The 14,093-nt window shown below is 41.6% G+C and overlaps 15 non-coding genes across 15 annotated transcripts; all 15 read right to left on the reverse strand.

The window, feature by feature from the left end:
• Positions 1-53: 53 nt before the first annotated feature.
• TRNAM-CAU (transfer RNA methionine (anticodon CAU)) lies at positions 54-126 on the reverse strand. The gene has a single exon. It is a non-coding gene; the product is annotated as a tRNA-Met (tRNA).
• Positions 127-1,016: 890 nt separating this feature from the next.
• Positions 1,017-1,089, reverse strand: TRNAV-CAC (transfer RNA valine (anticodon CAC)). Its single transcript has one exon. It is a non-coding gene; the product is annotated as a tRNA-Val (tRNA).
• Positions 1,090-1,939: 850 nt separating this feature from the next.
• Positions 1,940-2,012, reverse strand: TRNAM-CAU (transfer RNA methionine (anticodon CAU)). Its single transcript has one exon. It is a non-coding gene; the product is annotated as a tRNA-Met (tRNA).
• Positions 2,013-2,902: 890 nt separating this feature from the next.
• Positions 2,903-2,975, reverse strand: TRNAV-CAC (transfer RNA valine (anticodon CAC)). The gene has a single exon. It is a non-coding gene; the product is annotated as a tRNA-Val (tRNA).
• Positions 2,976-3,825: 850 nt separating this feature from the next.
• TRNAK-CUU (transfer RNA lysine (anticodon CUU)) lies at positions 3,826-3,898 on the reverse strand. Its single transcript has one exon. It is a non-coding gene; the product is annotated as a tRNA-Lys (tRNA).
• An 890-nt stretch (positions 3,899-4,788) lies between these two features.
• On the reverse strand, positions 4,789-4,861 carry TRNAV-CAC (transfer RNA valine (anticodon CAC)). Its single transcript has one exon. It is a non-coding gene; the product is annotated as a tRNA-Val (tRNA).
• Positions 4,862-5,711: 850 nt separating this feature from the next.
• TRNAM-CAU (transfer RNA methionine (anticodon CAU)) lies at positions 5,712-5,784 on the reverse strand. Its single transcript has one exon. It is a non-coding gene; the product is annotated as a tRNA-Met (tRNA).
• Positions 5,785-6,674: 890 nt separating this feature from the next.
• TRNAV-CAC (transfer RNA valine (anticodon CAC)) lies at positions 6,675-6,747 on the reverse strand. The gene has a single exon. It is a non-coding gene; the product is annotated as a tRNA-Val (tRNA).
• An 850-nt stretch (positions 6,748-7,597) lies between these two features.
• On the reverse strand, positions 7,598-7,670 carry TRNAK-CUU (transfer RNA lysine (anticodon CUU)). The gene has a single exon. It is a non-coding gene; the product is annotated as a tRNA-Lys (tRNA).
• Positions 7,671-8,560: 890 nt separating this feature from the next.
• On the reverse strand, positions 8,561-8,633 carry TRNAV-CAC (transfer RNA valine (anticodon CAC)). Its single transcript has one exon. It is a non-coding gene; the product is annotated as a tRNA-Val (tRNA).
• Positions 8,634-9,483: 850 nt separating this feature from the next.
• On the reverse strand, positions 9,484-9,556 carry TRNAM-CAU (transfer RNA methionine (anticodon CAU)). The gene has a single exon. It is a non-coding gene; the product is annotated as a tRNA-Met (tRNA).
• Positions 9,557-10,446: 890 nt separating this feature from the next.
• Positions 10,447-10,519, reverse strand: TRNAV-CAC (transfer RNA valine (anticodon CAC)). Its single transcript has one exon. It is a non-coding gene; the product is annotated as a tRNA-Val (tRNA).
• An 850-nt stretch (positions 10,520-11,369) lies between these two features.
• TRNAM-CAU (transfer RNA methionine (anticodon CAU)) lies at positions 11,370-11,442 on the reverse strand. The gene has a single exon. It is a non-coding gene; the product is annotated as a tRNA-Met (tRNA).
• Positions 11,443-12,332: 890 nt separating this feature from the next.
• On the reverse strand, positions 12,333-12,405 carry TRNAV-CAC (transfer RNA valine (anticodon CAC)). The gene has a single exon. It is a non-coding gene; the product is annotated as a tRNA-Val (tRNA).
• An 850-nt stretch (positions 12,406-13,255) lies between these two features.
• TRNAM-CAU (transfer RNA methionine (anticodon CAU)) lies at positions 13,256-13,328 on the reverse strand. The gene has a single exon. It is a non-coding gene; the product is annotated as a tRNA-Met (tRNA).
• Between the last annotated feature and the right edge of the window lie 765 nt (positions 13,329-14,093).

Raw genomic sequence — 14,093 nt, forward strand, 5'->3', positions numbered from 1 at the left:
GGCTGGTTTGACAACATAGAAAGAACATAGAGAGGGGTGAGAAAAAGACAGGTTGCCCCATGTGAGGATCGAACTCACGACCTTCAGATTATGAGACTGACGCGCTACCTACTGCGCTAACGAGGCAGCTACACTGTTTGGAATTAACGCTGAATAATGTTCTTCAATTGTCTCTTCACTAGTAACTAATTTACAAGAAGATGCTTTGTAAATTATAGTTATGTTTCGCTGTTGCTCTATGGTTAATTAATACAATTAACCCCTTCAGGCTACAGGATGTAACTGTAATGTCTTGTTTAATTTTAGGCAGGGAGTTACGGCAAGTCACAGATCCCTGTGTCATGGCCAAGAACAATGATGAGTGGTTCCTGGCAGATAAATCGCTTCCGCACAGCATTCAATATAGAAGCTGGGAAGCAATGCCCCTTTCTATCTCTCCCTGAAACCTCATTGACATCATCCCTGGGACTTGTTCCTGAAAGACATAGAGAGGTTAGGTGCCCGACAGGAGCTATTGCTAAGATATACAGGAGGCGTATGGAAAAGATTGTTGAATCATGAATGAAGGTGGAGAGATAGATGGTGTTGTACATGTAAGCAAGCAGTGTAGTCAAACAATGGGAACAGCCAGTAGAAAACTTGCTTGTATAGGAAGAGGTAAGGCCGTCATCAGAGATCATGGGTCCCAGGACAGATGATTAGAACAGGGGCCCTCCACCTCCCCACAATGTTCCCCCCTTCCCAATGCATGGCTAACTTCACTCTGACACCCTCACCCCTACAGATCCCACTACTCTAGTATCGAACATCCTGCATGCTTATGTTTGTCTTGTTAAAATTCTGTACCAAAAATAACTTGCTACTTACAGGGTTGTATTATTCCTTTCAATACACTAGTTTCCCTAATGAACACTGATGCAATGCCATTAAAACTTCCTGTTGATACAAATAGTATTTACAGGATATTATATCAATTTTACATCTCACATGTCCTATATAAAAGGAGAACTAAGGCCTGTTTCTGCCCAGTTTCGAACTGGGGACCTTTCGCGTGTGAGGCGAACGTGATAACCACTACACTACAGAAACACCAGCTGTGTCCTGTTCTGACCTCTGACACTGTAATAGAGAGTGATCCTTTCTGACATTTAGTGATCTCTATCTGGACTCAACTTGATAAAAAAATGTGATTATTTACACTGACTGTCTGAGGGTGTTATCCTACCCATATCGATGTACCCAGGGTCCCTGTTTCCTAGTCCTTCATTAGGGGTCCATCTTGGATGGGTGGTCTCTTAGTAAAATCAGAATCCAGAGACAGTCCTTTCCCACCTTGTGTCTCATCACACCACATAAGTGTACTATATTTGGGTGTTGGTAAAATTTCCTAAATTATGGAGTGCCGTTCATTTTGTGTGACATTCAGACATTTTTGCATGTGTCTCACAGTGATTAAAGTGGTTTCCTCATGCTGGGAAGAAGGACAGGGAATAGTGTCAGATTTTGTTTTCATCATTTTTTTATCTTTAAATTTGTTTTTTGTTTGATCTAAGTTTTACTTTTTTGCTATTACGTTGGAGACCTTGTATAGTTACAAGATCAATTTTACTTTTGATGTATTGGTGTTAGGGAAGATCTGATCTCAACTAAACCTCCTCTGCACTATAAGTAGATCCCTACATATGAAGGAATACACTACACTCAACTAGGTGTCTCCCATCACTTTATGCTGAAGTGCCCAGACACTTACACATTTTGAACACAGCAATCCTATTGAGCATCAGGTTCAAGTGATTAGGAGGGCAATAGCCATATGAATCAGTTCTTGCCCACTCACTGGAACCTTGGGCTGTCAGTGCAACCTCTAAGTCGTCTCAGAGCAATATGGCTGGTTTGACAACATAGACAGAACATAGAGAGGGGTGAGAAAAAGACAGGTTGCCCCATGTGAGGATCGAACTCACGACCTTCAGATTATGAGACTGACGCGCTACCTACTGCGCTAACGAGGCAGCTACACTGTTTGGGATTAACGCTGAATAATGTTCTTCAATTGTCTCTTCACTAGTAACTAATTTACAAGAATATGCTTTGTAAATTATAGTTATGTTTCGCTGTTGCTCTATGGTTAATTAATAAAATGAACCCCTTCAGGCTACAGGATGTAACTGTAATGTCTTGTTTAATTTTAGGCAGGGAGTTACGGCAAGTCACAGATCCCTGTGTCATGGCCAAGAACAATGATGAGTGGTTCCTGGCAGATAAATCGCTTCCGCACAGCATTCAATATAGAAGCTGGGAAGCAATGCCCCTTTCTATCTCTCCCTGAAACCTCATTGACATCATCCCTGGGACTTGTTCCTGAAAGACATAGAGAGGTTAGGTGCCCGACAGGAGCTATTGCTAAGATATACAGGAGGCGTATGGAAAAGATTGTTGAATCATGAATGAAGGTGGAGAGATAGATGGTGTTGTACATGTAAGCAAGCAGTGTAGTCAAACAATGGGAACAGCCAGTAGAAAACTTGCTTGTATAGGAAGAGGTAAGGCCGTCATCAGAGATCATGGGTCCCAGGACAGATGATTAGAACAGGGCCCCTCCACCTCCCCACAATGTTCCCCCGTTCCCAATGCATGGCTAACTTCACTCTGACACCCTCACCCCTACAGATCCCACTACTCTAGTATCGAACATCCTGCATGCTTATGTTTGTCTTGTTAAAATTCTGTACCAAAAATAACTTGCCACTTACAGGGTTGTATTATTCCTTACAATACACTAGTTTCCCTAATGAACACTGATGCAATGCCATTAAAACTTCCTGTTGATACAAATAGTATTTACAGGATATTATATCAATTTTACATCTCACATGTCCTATATAAAAGGAGAACTCAGGCCTGTTTCTGCCCAGTTTCGAACTGGGGACCTTTCGCGTGTGAGGCGAACGTGATAACCACTACACTACAGAAACACCAGCTGTGTCCTGTCCTGACCTCTGACACTGTAATAGAGAGTGATCCTTTCTGACATTTAGTGATCTCTATCTGGACTCAACTTGATAAAAAAATGTGATTATTTACACTGACTGTCTGAGGGTGTTATCCTACCCATATCGATGTACCCAGGGTCCCTGTTTCCTAGTCCTTCATTAGGGGTCCATCTTGGATGGGTGGTCTCTTAGTAAAATCAGAATCCAGAGACAGTCCTTTCCCACCTTGTGTCTCATCACACCACATAAGTGTACTATATTTGGGTGTTGGTAAAATTTCCTAAATTATGGAGTGCCGTTCATTTTGTGTGACATTCAGACATTTTTGCATGTGTCTCACAGTGATTAAAGTGGTTTCCTCATGCTGGGAAGAAGGACAGGGAATAGTGTCAGATTTTGTTTTCATCATTTTTTTATCTTTAAATTTGTTTTTTGTTTGATCTAAGTTTTACTTTTTTGCTATTACGTTGGAGACCTTGTATAGTTACAAGATCAATTTTACTTTTGATGTATTGGTGTTAGGGAAGATCTGATCTCAACTAAACCTCCTCTGCACTATAAGTAGATCCCTACATATGAGGGAATACACTACACTCAACTAGGTGTCTCCCATCACTTTATGCTGAAGTGCCCAGACACTTACACATTTTGAACACAGCAATCCTATTGAGCATCAGGTTCAAGTGATTAGGAGGGCAATAGCCATATGAATCAGTTCTTGCCCACTCACTGGAACCTTGGGCTGTCAGTGCAACCTCTAAGTCGTCTCAGAGCAATATGGCTGGTTTGACAACATAGAAAGAACATAGAGAGGGGTGAGAAAAAGACAGGTTGCCCCATGTGAGGATCGAACTCACGACCTTCAGATTAAGAGACTGACGCGCTACCTACTGCGCTAACGAGGCAGCTACACTGTTTGGAATTAACGCTGAATAATGTTCTTCAATTGTCTCTTCACTAGTAACTAATTTACAAGAATATGCTTTGTAAATTATAGTTATGTTTCGCTGTTGCTCTATGGTTAATTAATAAAATGAACCCCTTCAGGCTACAGGATGTAACTGTAATGTCTTGTTTAATTTTAGGCAGGGAGTTACGGCAAGTCACAGATCCCTGTGTCATGGCCAAGAACAATGATGAGTGGTTCCTGGCAGATAAATCGCTTCCGCACAGCATTCAATATAGAAGCTGGGAAGCAATGCCCCTTTCTATCTCTCCCTGAAACCTCATTGACATCATCCCTGGGACTTGTTCCTGAAAGACATAGAGAGGTTAGGTGCCCGACAGGAGCTATTGCTAAGATATACAGGAGGCGTATGGAAAAGATTGTTGAATCATGAATGAAGGTGGAGAGATAGATGGTGTTGTACATGTAAGCAAGCAGTGTAGTCAAACAATGGGAACAGCCAGTAGAAAACTTGCTTGTATAGGAAGAGGTAAGGCCGTCATCAGAGATCATGGGTCCCAGGACAGATGATTAGAACAGGGCCCCTCCACCTCCCCACAATGTTCCCCCGTTCCCAATGCATGGCTAACTTCACTCTGACACCCTCACCCCTACAGATCCCACTACTCTAGTATCGAACATCCTGCATGCTTATGTTTGTCTTGTTAAAATTCTGTACCAAAAATAACTTGCCACTTACAGGGTTGTATTATTCCTTACAATACACTAGTTTCCCTAATGAACACTGATGCAATGCCATTAAAACTTCCTGTTGATACAAATAGTATTTACAGGATATTATATCAATTTTACATCTCACATGTCCTATATAAAAGGAGAACTAAGGCCTGTTTCTGCCCAGTTTCAAACTGGGGACCTTTCGCGTGTGAGGCGAACGTGATAACCACTACACTACAGAAACACCAGCTGTGACCTGTCCTGACCTCTGACACTGTAATAGAGAGTGATCCTTTCTGACATTTAGTGATCTCTATCTGGACTCAACTTGATAAAAAAATGTGATTATTTACACTGACTGTCTGAGGGTGTTATCCTACCCATATCGATGTACCCAGGGTCCCTGTTTCCTAGTCCTTCATTAGGGGTCCATCTTGGATGGGTGGTCTCTTAGTAAAATCAGAATCCAGAGACAGTCCTTTCCCACCTTGTGTCTCATCACACCACATAAGTGTACTATATTTGGGTGTTGGTAAAATTTCCTAAATTATGGAGTGCCGTTCATTTTGTGTGACATTCAGACATTTTTGCATGTGTCTCACAGTGATTAAAGTGGTTTCCTCATGCTGGGAAGAAGGACAGGGAATAGTGTCAGATTTTGTTTTCATCATTTTTTTATCTTTAAATTTGTTTTTTGTTTGATCTAAGTTTTACTTTTTTGCTATTACGTTGGAGACCTTGTATAGTTACAAGATCAATTTTACTTTTGATGTATTGGTGTTAGGGAAGATCTGATCTCAACTAAACCTCCTCTGCACTATAAGTAGATCCCTACATATGAAGGAATACACTACACTCAACTAGGTGTCTCCCATCACTTTATGCTGAAGTGCCCAGACACTTACACATTTTGAACACAGCAATCCTATTGAGCATCAGGTTCAAGTGATTAGGAGGGCAATAGCCATATGAATCAGTTCTTGCCCACTCACTGGAACCTTGGGCTGTCAGTGCAACCTCTAAGTCGTCTCAGAGCAATATGGCTGGTTTGACAACATAGAAAGAACATAGAGAGGGGTGAAAAAAAGACAGGTTGCCCCATGTGAGGATCGAACTCACGACCTTCAGATTATGAGACTGACGCGCTACCTACTGCGCTAACGAGGCAGCTACACTGTTTGGGATTAACGCTGAATAATGTTCTTCAATTGTCTCTTCACTAGTAACTAATTTACAAGAATATGCTTTGTAAATTATAGTTATGTTTCTCTGTTGCTCTATGGTTAATTAATAAAATGAACCCCTTCAGGCTACAGGATGTAACTGTAATGTCTTGTTTAATTTTAGGCAGGGAGTTACGGCAAGTCACAGATCCCTGTGTCATGGCCAAGAACAATGATGAGTGGTTCCTGGCAGATAAATCGCTTCCGCACAGCATTCAATATAGAAGCTGGGAAGCAATGCCCCTTTCTATCTCTCCCTGAAACCTCATTGACATCATCCCTGGGACTTGTTCCTGAAAGACATAGAGAGGTTAGGTGCCCGACAGGAGCTATTGCTAAGATATACAGGAGGCGTATGGAAAAGATTGTTGAATCATGAATGAAGGTGGAGAGATAGATGGTGTTGTACATGTAAGCAAGCAGTGTAGTCAAACAATGGGAACAGCCAGTAGAAAACTTGCTTGTATAGGAAGAGGTAAGGCCGTCATCAGAGATCATGGGTCCCAGGACAGATGATTAGAACAGGGCCCCTCCACCTCCCCACAATGTTCCCCCGTTCCCAATGCATGGCTAACTTCACTCTGACACCCTCACCCCTACAGATCCCACTACTCTAGTATCGAACATCCTGCATGCTTATGTTTGTCTTGTTAAAATTCTGTACCAAAAATAACTTGCCACTTACAGGGTTGTATTATTCCTTACAATACACTAGTTTCCCTAATGAACACTGATGCAATGCCATTAAAACTTCCTGTTGATACAAATAGTATTTACAGGATATTATATCAATTTTACATCTCACATGTCCTATATAAAAGGAGAACTAAGGCCTGTTTCTGCCCAGTTTCAAACTGGGGACCTTTCGCGTGTGAGGCGAACGTGATAACCACTACACTACAGAAACACCAGCTGTGACCTGTCCTGACCTCTGACACTGTAATAGAGAGTGATCCTTTCTGACATTTAGTGATCTCTATCTGGACTCAACTTGATAAAAAAATGTGATTATTTACACTGACTGTCTGAGGGTGTTATCCTACCCATATCGATGTACCCAGGGTCCCTGTTTCCTAGTCCTTCATTAGGGGTCCATCTTGGATGGGTGGTCTCTTAGTAAAATCAGAATCCAGAGACAGTCCTTTCCCACCTTGTGTCTCATCACACCACATAAGTGTACTATATTTGGGTGTTGGTAAAATTTCCTAAATTATGGAGTGCCGTTCATTTTGTGTGACATTCAGACATTTTTGCATGTGTCTCACAGTGATTAAAGTGGTTTCCTCATGCTGGGAAGAAGGACAGGGAATAGTGTCAGATTTTGTTTTCATCATTTTTTTATCTTTAAATTTGTTTTTTGTTTGATCTAAGTTTTACTTTTTTGCTATTACGTTGGAGACCTTGTATAGTTACAAGATCAATTTTACTTTTGATGTATTGGTGTTAGGGAAGATCTGATCTCAACTAAACCTCCTCTGCACTATAAGTAGATCCCTACATATGAAGGAATACACTACACTCAACTAGGTGTCTCCCATCACTTTATGCTGAAGTGCCCAGACACTTACACATTTTGAACACAGCAATCCTATTGAGCATCAGGTTCAAGTGATTAGGAGGGCAATAGCCATATGAATCAGTTCTTGCCCACTCACTGGAACCTTGGGCTGTCAGTGCAACCTCTAAGTCGTCTCAGAGCAATATGGCTGGTTTGACAACATAGAAAGAACATAGAGAGGGGTGAAAAAAAGACAGGTTGCCCCATGTGAGGATCGAACTCACGACCTTCAGATTAAGAGACTGACGCGCTACCTACTGCGCTAACGAGGCAGCTACACTGTTTGGAATTAACGCTGAATAATGTTCTTCAATTGTCTCTTCACTAGTAACTAATTTACAAGAATATGCTTTGTAAATTATAGTTATGTTTCGCTGTTGCTCTATGGTTAATTAATAAAATGAACCCCTTCAGGCTACAGGATGTAACTGTAATGTCTTGTTTAATTTTAGGCAGGGAGTTACGGCAAGTCACAGATCCCTGTGTCATGGCCAAGAACAATGATGAGTGGTTCCTGGCAGATAAATCGCTTCCGCACAGCATTCAATATAGAAGCTGGGAAGCAATGCCCCTTTCTATCTCTCCCTGAAACCTCATTGACATCATCCCTGGGACTTGTTCCTGAAAGACATAGAGAGGTTAGGTGCCCGACAGGAGCTATTGCTAAGATATACAGGAGGCGTATGGAAAAGATTGTTGAATCATGAATGAAGGTGGAGAGATAGATGGTGTTGTACATGTAAGCAAGCAGTGTAGTCAAACAATGGGAACAGCCAGTAGAAAACTTGCTTGTATAGGAAGAGGTAAGGCCGTCATCAGAGATCATGGGTCCCAGGACAGATGATTAGAACAGGGCCCCTCCACCTCCCCACAATGTTCCCCCGTTCCCAATGCATGGCTAACTTCACTCTGACACCCTCACCCCTACAGATCCCACTACTCTAGTATCGAACATCCTGCATGCTTATGTTTGTCTTGTTAAAATTCTGTACCAAAAATAACTTGCCACTTACAGGGTTGTATTATTCCTTACAATACACTAGTTTCCCTAATGAACACTGATGCAATGCCATTAAAACTTCCTGTTGATACAAATAGTATTTACAGGATATTATATCAATTTTACATCTCACATGTCCTATATAAAAGGAGAACTAAGGCCTGTTTCTGCCCAGTTTTGAACTGGGGACCTTTCGCGTGTGAGGCGAATGTGATAACCACTACACAACAGAAACACCAGCTGTGACCTGTCCTGACCTCTGACACTGTAATAGAGAGTGATCCTTTCTGACATTTAGTGATCTCTATCTGGACTCAACTAGATAAAAAAATGTGATTATTTACACTGACTGTCTGAGGGTGTTATCCTACCCATATCGATGTACCCAGGGTCCCTGTTTCCTAGTCCTTCATTAGGGGTCCATCTTGGATGGGTGGTCTCTTAGTAAAATCAGAATCCAGAGACAGTCCTTTCCCACCTTGTGTCTCATCACACCACATAAGTGTACTATATTTGGGTGTTGGTAAAATTTCCTAAATTATGGAGTGCCGTTCATTTTGTGTGACATTCAGACATTTTTGCATGTGTCTCACAGTGATTAAAGTGGTTTCCTCATGCTGGGAAGAAGGACAGGGAATAGTGTCAGATTTTGTTTTCATCATTTTTTTATCTTTAAATTTGTTTTTTGTTTGATCTAAGTTTTACTTTTTTGCTATTACGTTGGAGACCTTGTATAGTTACAAGATCAATTTTACTTTTGATGTATTGGTGTTAGGGAAGATCTGATCTCAACTAAACCTCCTCTGCACTATAAGTAGATCCCTACATATGAGGGAATACACTACACTCAACTAGGTGTCTCCCATCACTTTATGCTGAAGTGCCCAGACACTTACACATTTTGAACACAGCAATCCTATTGAGCATCAGGTTCAAGTGATTAGGAGGGCAATAGCCATATGAATCAGTTCTTGCCCACTCACTGGAACCTTGGGCTGTCAGTGCAACCTCTAAGTCGTCTCAGAGCAATATGGCTGGTTTGACAACATAGAAAGAACATAGAGAGGGGTGAGAAAAAGACAGGTTGCCCCATGTGAGGATCGAACTCACGACCTTCAGATTATGAGACTGACGCGCTACCTACTGCGCTAACGAGGCAGCTACACTGTTTGGGATTAACGCTGAATAATGTTCTTCAATTGTCTCTTCACTAGTAACTAATTTACAAGAATATGCTTTGTAAATTATAGTTATGTTTCGCTGTTGCTCTATGGTTAATTAATAAAATGAACCCCTTCAGGCTACAGGATGTAACTGTAATGTCTTGTTTAATTTTAGGCAGGGAGTTACGGCAAGTCACAGATCCCTGTGTCATGGCCAAGAACAATGATGAGTGGTTCCTGGCAGATAAATCGCTTCCGCACAGCATTCAATATAGAAGCTGGGAAGCAATGCCCCTTTCTATCTCTCCCTGAAACCTCATTGACATCATCCCTGGGACTTGTTCCTGAAAGACATAGAGAGGTTAGGTGCCCGACAGGAGCTATTGCTAAGATATACAGGAGGCGTATGGAAAAGATTGTTGAATCATGAATGAAGGTGGAGAGATAGATGGTGTTGTACATGTAAGCAAGCAGTGTAGTCAAACAATGGGAACAGCCAGTAGAAAACTTGCTTGTATAGGAAGAGGTAAGGCCGTCATCAGAGATCATGGGTCCCAGGACAGATGATTAGAACAGGGCCCCTCCACCTCCCCACAATGTTCCCCCGTTCCCAATGCATGGCTAACTTCACTCTGACACCCTCACCCCTACAGATCCCACTACTCTAGTATCGAACATCCTGCATGCTTATGTTTGTCTTGTTAAAATTCTGTACCAAAAATAACTTGCCACTTACAGGGTTGTATTATTCCTTACAATACACTAGTTTCCCTAATGAACACTGATGCAATGCCATTAAAACTTCCTGTTGATACAAATAGTATTTACAGGATATTATATCAATTTTACATCTCACATGTCCTATATAAAAGGAGAACTCAGGCCTGTTTCTGCCCAGTTTCGAACTGGGGACCTTTCGCGTGTGAGGCGAACGTGATAACCACTACACTACAGAAACACCAGCTGTGTCCTGTCCTGACCTCTGACACTGTAATAGAGAGTGATCCTTTCTGACATTTAGTGATCTCTATCTGGACTCACCTTGATAAAAAAATGTGATTATTTACACTGACTGTCTGAGGGTGTTATCCTACCCATATCGATGTACCCAGGGTCCCTGTTTCCTAGTCCTTCATTAGGGGTCCATCTTGGATGGGTGGTCTCTTAGTAAAATCAGAATCCAGAGACAGTCCTTTCCCACCTTGTGTCTCATCACACCACATAAGTGTACTATATTTGGGTGTTGGTAAAATTTCCTAAATTATGGAGTGCCGTTCATTTTGTGTGACATTCAGACATTTTTGCATGTGTCTCACAGTGATTAAAGTGGTTTCCTCATGCTGGGAAGAAGGACAGGGAATAGTGTCAGATTTTGTTTTCATCATTTTTTTATCTTTAAATTTGTTTTTTGTTTGATCTAAGTTTTACTTTTTTGCTATTACGTTGGAGACCTTGTATAGTTACAAGATCAATTTTACTTTTGATGTATTGGTGTTAGGGAAGATCTGATCTCAACTAAACCTCCTCTGCACTATAAGTAGATCCCTACATATGAGGGAATACACTACACTCAACTAGGTGTCTCCCATCACTTTATGCTGAAGTGCCCAGACACTTACACATTTTGAACACAGCAATCCTATTGAGCATCAGGTTCAAGTGATTAGGAGGGCAATAGCCATATGAATCAGTTCTTGCCCACTCACTGGAACCTTGGGCTGTCAGTGCAACCTCTAAGTCGTCTCAGAGCAATATGGCTGGTTTGACAACATAGAAAGAACATAGAGAGGGGTGAGAAAAAGACAGGTTGCCCCATGTGAGGATCGAACTCACGACCTTCAGATTATGAGACTGACGCGCTACCTACTGCGCTAACGAGGCAGCTACACTGTTTGGGATTAACGCTGAATAATGTTCTTCAATTGTCTCTTCACTAGTAACTAATTTACAAGAATATGCTTTGTAAATTATAGTTATGTTTCGCTGTTGCTCTATGGTTAATTAATAAAATGAACCCCTTCAGGCTACAGGATGTAACTGTAATGTCTTGTTTAATTTTAGGCAGGGAGTTACGGCAAGTCACAGATCCCTGTGTCATGGCCAAGAACAATGATGAGTGGTTCCTGGCAGATAAATCGCTTCCGCACAGCATTCAATATAGAAGCTGGGAAGCAATGCCCCTTTCTATCTCTCCCTGAAACCTCATTGACATCATCCCTGGGACTTGTTCCTGAAAGACATAGAGAGGTTAGGTGCCCGACAGGAGCTATTGCTAAGATATACAGGAGGCGTATGGAAAAGATTGTTGAATCATGAATGAAGGTGGAGAGATAGATGGTGTTGTACATGTAAGCAAGCAGTGTAGTCAAACAATGGGAACAGCCAGTAGAAAACTTGCTTGTATAGGAAGAGGTAAGGCCGTCATCAGAGATCATGGGTCCCAGGACAGATGATTAGAACAGGGCCCCTCCACCTCCCCACAATGTTCCCCCGTTCCCAATGCATGGCTAACTTCACTCTGACACCCTCACCCCTACAGATCCCACTACTCTAGTATCGAACATCCTGCATGCTTATGTTTGTCTTGTTAAAATTCTGTACCAAAAATAACTTGCCACTTACAGGGTTGTATTATTCCTTACAATACACTAGTTTCCCTAATGAACACTGATGCAATGCCATTAAAACTTCCTGTTGATACAAATAGTATTTACAGGATATTATATCAATTTTACATCTCACATGTCCTATATAAAAGGAGAACTAAGGCCTGTTTCTGCCCAGTTTCGAACTGGGGACCTTTCGCATGTGAGGCGAATGTGATAACCACTACACTACAGAAACACCAGCTGTGACCTGTCCTGACCTCTGACACTGTAATAGAGAGTGATCCTTTCTGACATTTAGTGATCTCTATCTGGACTCAACTTGATAAAAAAATGTGATTATTTACACTGACTGTCTGAGGGTGTTATCCTACCCATATCGATGTACCCAGGGTCCCTGTTTCCTAGTCCTTCATTAGGGGTCCATCTTGGATGGGTGGTCTCTTAGTAAAATCAGAATCCAGAGACAGTCCTTTCCCACCTTGTGTCTCATCACACCACATAAGTGTACTATATTTGGGTGTTGGTAAAATTTCCTAAATTATGGAGTGCCGTTCATTTTGTGTGACATTCAGACATTTTTGCATGTGTCTCACAGTGATTAAAGTGGTTTCCTCATGCTGGGAAGAAGGACAGGGAATAGTGTCAGATTTTGTTTTCATCATTTTTTTATCTTTAAATTTGTTTTTTGTTTGATCTAAGTTTTACTTTTTTGCTATTACGTTGGAGACCTTGTATAGTTACAAGATCAATTTTACTTTTGATGTATTGGTGTTAGGGAAGATCTGATCTCAACTAAACCTCCTCTGCACTATAAGTAGATCCCTACATATGAAGGAATACACTACACTCAACTAGGTGTCTCCCATCACTTTATGCTGAAGTGCCCAGACACTTACACATTTTGAACACAGCAATCCTATTGAGCATCAGGTTCAAGTGATTAGGAGGGCAATAGCCATATGAATCAGTTCTTGCCCACTCACTGGAACCTTGGGCTGTCAGTGCAACCTCTAAGTCGTCTCAGAGCAATATGGCTGGTTTGACAACATAGAAAGAACATAGAGAGGGGTGAGAAAAAGACAGGTTGCCCCATGTGAGGATCGAACTCACGACCTTCAGATTATGAGACTGACGCGCTACCTACTGCGCTAACGAGGCAGCTACACTGTTTGGGATTAACGCTGAATAATGTTCTTCAATTGTCTCTTCACTAGTAACTAATTTACAAGAATATGCTTTGTAAATTATAGTTATGTTTCGCTGTTGCTCTATGGTTAATTAATAAAATGAACCCCTTCAGGCTACAGGATGTAACTGTAATGTCTTGTTTAATTTTAGGCAGGGAGTTACGGCAAGTCACAGATCCCTGTGTCATGGCCAAGAACAATGATGAGTGGTTCCTGGCAGATAAATCGCTTCCGCACAGCATTCAATATAGAAGCTGGGAAGCAATGCCCCTTTCTATCTCTCCCTGAAACCTCATTGACATCATCCCTGGGACTTGTTCCTGAAAGACATAGAGAGGTTAGGTGCCCGACAGGAGCTATTGCTAAGATATACAGGAGGCGTATGGAAAAGATTGTTGAATCATGAATGAAGGTGGAGAGATAGATGGTGTTGTACATGTAAGCAAGCAGTGTAGTCAAACAATGGGAACAGCCAGTAGAAAACTTGCTTGTATAGGAAGAGGTAAGGCCGTCATCAGAGATCATGGGTCCCAGGACAGATGATTAGAACAGGGCCCCTCCACCTCCCCACAATGTTCCCCCGTTCCCAATGCATGGCTAACTTCACTCTGACACCCTCACCCCTACAGATCCCACTACTCTAGTATCGAACATCCTGCATGCTTATGTTTGTCTTGTTAAAATTGTGTACCAAAAATAACTTGCTACTTACAGGGTTGTATTATTCCTTTCAATA

Source organism: Mixophyes fleayi, assembly GCF_038048845.1.
Source record: "Mixophyes fleayi isolate aMixFle1 chromosome 4 unlocalized genomic scaffold, aMixFle1.hap1 SUPER_4_unloc_1, whole genome shotgun sequence".
NCBI lineage: Eukaryota > Metazoa > Chordata > Amphibia > Anura > Limnodynastidae > Mixophyes > Mixophyes fleayi.